This window comes from Corapipo altera, unplaced genomic scaffold (assembly GCF_003945725.1).
Source record: "Corapipo altera isolate COAL_440 unplaced genomic scaffold, ASM394572v1 56, whole genome shotgun sequence".
NCBI classification, from domain to species: Eukaryota; Metazoa; Chordata; class Aves; order Passeriformes; family Pipridae; genus Corapipo; species Corapipo altera.
In genome coordinates, this window is record NW_020884896.1 from 9075734 (window position 1) to 9083248 (window position 7515).

The window sequence follows — 7515 nt, forward strand, 5'->3', positions numbered from 1 at the left end:
AACACAGTCACTGAGTCTAATTGCATTGCCTGTTCTTACCTCTTCAAAAATAAGGCACCCAAATGTTTACAGCCATGCAAGAGATGAAACATCATTTATAGTAAATACACCATTTGTGTTAAAATTGTGTTTATCTCTTGATTTCCAAGTTCAAAATCTTAAAACTCTGAAACCTTATTGACTCAAAATTACTTTGTAAAAATGTGCTTTTGGTCTGCTTTGTGGTTTATGAGCTGCATGATGACGAAAGCAGATGTAATTCACCAGGTTTGCATCATCGGTAAGCTGTGTATATTGGCTGAAGACAGTTAAAAGAGACTGAACTTAAAGTAGATACATTATTCATAGTTTGTTTACCCCACAGTAAAAAAACGTGAAACATTCCAGGCTGAATCCAAACTTGATATCTTATTTATTTTAAAACAGGAACCAAGGCATGCAGAGCCTATCACAAATTTCTGCAAAGCTGTTAGACTTATTTTGCTTTTCCATATTTCATTGTGGTTTTGTTGGCTTTTTGCCTGAGTCAACATCTCAAATAACAAGTGCAAATTTTATTTCTCCCTCCTTTCAACTCAGGTTGTGGCATTTACTGCAAATTAGTATTTAAGGCTACATCTTGTACTTTGGGATTGTTTTGTGTCTATAAACTTCAGCAGTCCCAAGATCTTTGTGAACAAAATGTAGCAACCTCTGCTCCAGATGGACATACAGGGTATATTGCTATTGGTGCAGGGGCTCTGATCTAAAAGAGGATGGTTTTTTACAACTCTTAAACTACTAAGATGTGGCATTGTCACCTCTCTTGTCAACCGATGTTGCCAAACAGGTTTTCTGTTTAACTTTGTATCCCACTTGAGTCCAGAATAATTTCTTCATATTCATTCTTTCATGAGAAACTTTTCTTCTTTAAATACAATCAATGTCTTCAGAAATTGAGCATTTCCAATAATTTACTTATATGGTTGGTTCACTATCCTATGGCTGGCTTTGAAGAGTCTGTTTAAGAGAACCTTAAAAGTAAATATGCCCCAAATATCCCATTTTCTTGCTATTTGAAATCAGGAATAGACAGTCAGCTGAGTACAAAGGTTATGTTTGACCTTTGATTGCTGCTCTAAAAACAGTATTTCACATATTCTGCATTTTTCCTGATTCTTTAGTTATGAGCAGTGTGACTGGATAGAAACAACTTCATTTTATACAGGAATAAAATTGGTTGCTGTGAAAATATAATTACTTATAAAAGTCTCAGTTGTGCTTCTCACTTTTGTTGGAGACACTGAATCAAGCTATTGGGCACAGTGAGATTAGCTGATCCTGGAAAACAAAACACCTCAGGGTGTCTGTTCATCATTTAGAATACATAACTTTAGGTCACATGGATGATTCCAGCTGGAATATGCAGTAGGTAAAATCTTACAGTGAGAGGCTTTTGCTAAGTGTGAAATGGGCAAATCCCAGCCCGCATCTCAGTGGGCAGAAATGTGTGTGCAAAAACTGCATCAGTTTTGACAGATCACGTTATGGACAACAATAGTTCAGGGACCAAAGCACTGGCAGATTGAGTTACACCAAGGCTGTTCCTATGGCATAATAGGTGCATAGGTATAATAAACCTCTCTGTGTTTCCTTAAATTAGCCTAATTCTGTCTAGCAAAAGTACTCAGTTTCATAGCTGAGATGATGCAGACTTGTTCTTGATGTAGATTTGTGTCATCAGTTAAGTACCTACATGCTTGGCACAAGAATGACCTGACAAATTAGAAATACACCTGCCAATGCATTTTAACGGCATTGAAACATCTCACTGTACAAAGCTGACACACATTCAGTCAATTTAGTGTGTTTCAAAGCCAACAAAATGCAATTGCAGGTTCTGTCTTCTTTTCCTGCCAAGGAACCCAGCTGGGTGGGTTTTGGAAGATGGTACTTTGGCGCCTCAGGGTCCTATCTAGAGTCTGCCAATCATGCAGTCACCTTACTTGTCGATTCTTGTACCCCCATCCCTCGACAGCAGTTACAGTATTCACAGCTCCCCACTTTTCAGCTGTAGTTTGTTACAGGATAGATAAGGTGGCAGATTTAACTCAAAGTAAAATTCCTTTCTATAGTAAAGAGATTAGCAGACACTTGAAAATTAACACTTTTATTAGCATGAGAGAAATAAAAATGCCCTCTTTTTTTCCTTTAGAACATCATGCTATACTTGCTGTTTGCTTTTTGAATAGTGTATCATACACTAATGGCACCTGCCAAATACTAAGCAGGCGTTTTGAGTTATTTGTGTCATCATTCCCAATGGAAAAAATGGAAGAGGCTTGGGTGAGAGCATACAAGGCAATCTTCATAGAGCAGCCTGTCCCTTTGCAAAGCAGCTGTGAGTTTAATGGGAATATAAATGAAAAGTGGCTGATAATTAGGCTGCTGGATGTTTTAGCATTATTATTGTTAATTTCTAAAAATCAATTAGGTAATCAAGAGACTTCTATGGAGAAGCATGTATTTTTGGGTTTTAATATCTTAAGCAGGGTTCCAGCTGGGTGAAATGATAAGTTACAGCTCCTGGTAGGAACTTGGTATCAGAAGGGCTTTAAGGGTCCCAGAGAGCTGAAAGGAAAGAAACCGTGATGGGCAAGATGAATTTTCCCTTTGCTCCCTCCACTCCCCAAATCCAATCGTGCAATACTTACATGATTTATTATGGATGTGATTTATATACTTTTTATAGTGGGCATGAGAGTAGGTATGAAACTTGATTTCTGTCCTGATTCAGTCTTATTTGTGCTTGGAGACAGGCTGTGGCACAGTGCTAGTTTCTCTTGGCCTTCCCCATTTATCCAGGCAGCCTGTGCTGTCTTTCCCCGACTACTCTCTAGACTGCAGAACAGCATTCCAGATCATGCTTTGCTTCCCATAACCTCCCTCCAAATCCCTTAGCCTTTTCTAGTGTTCACAATTAAACCCTAACAAAGAGTTGCCTGGGAAAACAGTTGTGTGTTACAGCTGAGTGCTGTGCCAGGTCAGCAAGTTTGTGCGTGGCTGCCTGCGTCTCCTTCCTGTGCCAGCACAACAGGCGTTCTCTTTTCCTCGACTGTGAAATACAGAGGTGGCCGAGTGTGCTTAGCACTGTGGGGTTTCGATTAGGGCAGGGAGATGGCATTTTGCTGCAGCAAAATTGAGAGTGTTTGAGGGCAACAGAAGGGATCTGCCTCTCACGGTGTGCTTGGGAGGAGCAGTACCTCAGTAACTTTGGTGGGGTTTTTTTGCTCTTTGGGATGCAGCAATAGCATCTTGGAGTGCTAGATCAGGGAAACTGCTTCTACAGCGTTGCCTGAGATGAAAGACAGTGTGTAAAACCAGACTGATTCTTTGAGATTTGCCCTGCTTCAGCTGTGAATGTGGCTCATGCGCACAGGAATCTCCCTAATGATAGATCTGACTTGGCATGTGAATTTGGCACTGAGTGACAGCTCTATATCAAGCACTTCCCAGATGGTGAGCTCTTGTAAAGCTTTGCTCTTGTTCCTCTCAAACCTAGTTATTAGGATCTTTTGTATCCTCACAGGATCAGGCGTGAGAGCAAGTGCTGACTGACAGCAAGGTGAAGGGCAGAAGCAGCAGGATGGCTTCACAAGTGGAGGAAAAGCAGGCTGATTCTTACTGTCTTTCTCGGATATGTGCCAGTACTTGCCATCAAAAGCAGGATCCTGGTGTGGTTGGTCACAGTTTGTTGTGGCTGAAGCAGAGATGCTGACACGAAGAGAGTCATCCTCATGAGTGGGAGAGAGGGAGAGAGTGGTGTGGTGGCAGAGTAGATCATGATGAAAAGTGGAAGAAAGAGAAGCTGGGGGAGTCATTAGTGGAGTAACAGAGAGGTTAGGAAAAAAATGAAGGGACACCAAGGCCAAAGATGTGACAAATCTACCTAAAGCTTGATCTGTCAGCAGCCTGTTATGGTCGGACAGTAGCAGCACATCCATTTGAAGCTGAATATTGCCTCAGTCATTATTTTCATAACCCTCTTTCTACTCTAATACTGCAAATTATGCAAATATACCAGGTGCATGCTGGGTGCAGGATACTGCTCAGAATCCCTTATGAGCATGCAAGGCTAATAGGCAGCTTTTGTCCGAAGCGCGGCTCTTCTGTGTGACTCAGAGTGCTGGCTGCTGTTGGAAAATCCAGCAGAGTCTGGGACCTGCCAAGCTGTTTTGTTTCTCTGACACACTACCTAAGAGCTAATGTAATGTAGTGGGTTCTTCACACTCTGGAAGTGATATAGAAATGTTCCCAGGTGAATAGCTAATCACCTTCTAGATCTCATGCTGCCTGCCTTGATGTGGCAGAGAAGAGTGTTGGTGCAAGGATGGTGATCCGGGAGATAACACCTTAGCTCTGCCACAGATTCTCTTTGGCAAGCCATGACAACTTGTTCAACCAGTTGTACAATGGGATCATTCTTTACTGCAGTGGTTTTCTCTCCATCGATGGTTAATTATTATCCCTAAGAGCATAACAAAACCATAACACCTCAGATGTTACTTGCTGGTGGCACGGCAGATGCTGTTACTGATGTGGTAATTGGCATGACATGTAGGGGTGGTGCTAGGTCACTAAAATTAGAAAGAACTGACTGCTCAGCCTAAAGTACAAACATAGCTATTACGTGACTTGCTTGATTTTAGCTTTTAACTAACAGTTGTCCCATCAGAGTAAGTGAGGATAATGCACAGCAGATGAAGAGCAGTGATTTTAGTGAACTCTCAGCGCAGGTGACTCGTGTTGTTTTATTTGCTTTTTTCTTAGTTTAATTTATTGCAGAAGACCAGCTGCTATCCCAAAACATATGCCAGGGAAAGAAACATGAAAGTGCAATGGTACAAAAGTCTTCCTTTCGGATTGTTTCAAAAAGTTTGCCCACAAACAGGAATTCCTGCTGCTTTAGTTTAAAGAGTTGACTTTTCCTCTACCTTCAAACTGATTCACTCTCACTGCTGATGAGAGGCATTCAGTATTCAGCTCCTCCATTTTTTCTGTTTCTCTGTTCTCAGTGAGTAACTCCAGTGTTTCTTTGGTTAATTAAAGTTTACTGCAGGAGGAGCAGGAGTGGGTTGAGAACACTGATGAAGAGATGACTAACAAAGTAATCGGCATGTGATTAAAGTGTGGGCTGACAGGCATAGATTAGCCCTCCCTGGACTCTGCTTTTATCTTAGCTCCATGTTTTGAAATAATTCTGTGTAATAATGTATAGAATTTCTATCCCATCTAGCTTATCGCATTAGAGCAAACTAGACAAAATGACTCAATTTCAAAAGGCTCTGATTCAGCTTGGGCTGCAGCCACTCATTGCAAATGTGAAGTTAAGGTGACTGACTCCTCTTTTATTTCTTTCAAATTCTTTCCCTGTAGGAAGTATAAGGAGGAGAGAGTTGGTCAGAGTGGAAAGTTGAGGTGGCATTATAAAGCCTCATGAGATGCATTGGTGACAATCATCTCAAAACACTTCATGAAAATCTTGTCACAAAACACTTTGTGAAAATCACATCACAAAACACCTTGTGAACTGGCAGCAGCTGAAGACTGGGGTAGATGTGGAGGTTTGAGGTTTGAGTTGTGGATAAATCACAAAGAGAAAAGTGAAACTTCTCCCAGAGAGAGACATGTCACATGCATTTGCAGAGAAATTTGTTTGCTCCCTGTGGTGACTTTTACAGATTTTTTAGCAAAAAACCCCCATGGTTTTAATTTTTTTTTTTCTTTTTTAAATGAGAAGTCTTGTTGGATTACTGACAGCTACCTGATGCAAGAGGACAGAAAGACTTGCTTTAAACACACTTCCTCTTGCTACTCATATCCTTTTCAACCTCTCTAATTCTAGTATCCCGTGAGTCTAGCACTGAGGCATTGCCTTTGCTGCTGTGCAGGTAACCAAATAGTTATTTGAGAGAGGCACTGACATGCAGAGAGAATAGTTCCTCCTCCCCGAATTCCTCCATCTGCTCTTCTGGCCACAGTGAGGGCTCTTTGGACACTAGAAGAGTCAGCATACAAGCTGAAGGTAGTAGAGGATATGGCAGGGAAAGGAAAGAGAAATCCTGTGAAGAAGTGATGTCCATGGCACACCAGCGACACAGAGGCTTCTTCAGCAGTGGCTGCCATGAAATGCAGGGCTGAGGGACTCATCCCATTGGAGAGCACAAACAGCACCATCTAAGTCACCTGAGCAGCTGCTGCTGGCAGCACTCTCCAGGAATTATAGTAGTCATGTCCAAGAAAAGGAATTTATATCACCGAATAAGTTATTAATGGATGATTCGTGGAATCTTAGACTAAGGAAAGAGAAAGAAGGTGAAAAAAAACAAAACAAAAAAAAAACAAAAAAGAAAAACGAGGAAAACCCAGGTTCCTGGAGAGTTCACTAAAGTTTTAGTGTGTCGTTTTTCTCTGCACATAGTTCACAGTAGCCCAGCACTGCCTGTGCCCAGGAGCTTTCTTTGAGAAGGTTCAAAGTTACCACTTACAGCTGCTGGGGATGTCGGGGAACCAGCAGGAGACTGTCAGTGCACTGCCATCATATGCACAGCTCTTGTCAAGGAATGGATAGTACATCCGAATAACTCATTCCTGATCATTGCTTAAGACAGCTGTGACAATCTGCATTTATTTGCCTAATTGAGTGTGTATCAAACTAGTCTTAACAAATTGGTAATTTTTTCTTCTTCTTGCAGGGTGGAATTGGTTTACCTCTTTGATTTTAAAATGTTCTTTTGAAGGCATTCATTTGTCATCTACTTAAAGCTGTCAAATGAATGTTTGTTTTAGAAGAACTTGCAAGTTAAAATAGTGTCTTAATCAGGTTTCTTGGCACAGCATTTAAGGATACTCTCTTTAAAGGCAAACCAAAAAACCCAGGGATGCATTCTTTACACTGTAAACTGAAAAAATTAGATGTTATATGCCATAATGAAGCTTGGGTAAGCTTGCACATTACCTGAACAATGTCTACAATTTCCTAAGTTAGCTGTTGTCTCTATACAGAAAAACAAAGTGAGTCCCAAAATCACAAGGTCTACAAGTCATTCTTGAGATAGAAATGATTCTTCAGGTTCACAAGGCAGCTAACAATAATTTTATGAGTGTTGTGTTCAATTCAGTGTGAAGCTCTTGAAAGTGGTGCGACTGCCACCCCAGCTTCCCGTTTCTTCTGTTTCAATTCTTATTCATTTAAAGATGAGACTTAAGGGAAACAACTAGAAAAACCAGTTGTTAAGCACTATGTTGCTCTTCTAGAATAGAACAGTTCAAGTAGAAAGGGACCTTTCAAGGACATCTAGTCCAACCCCTATATTTCTTTATCTTGATAGAAATTGGAGCCTGAATGTGAGCAACAGACTAGTGTGGGAGGGTATTTGGACTGGCTCCATTCACCCTTTTCCTTGACCAGGCACGGGGAGTAAGCAAGTCTTAAAGGTTTAAAGTAAGGGGGTGTTATGTGCTGTTGATTGTAAG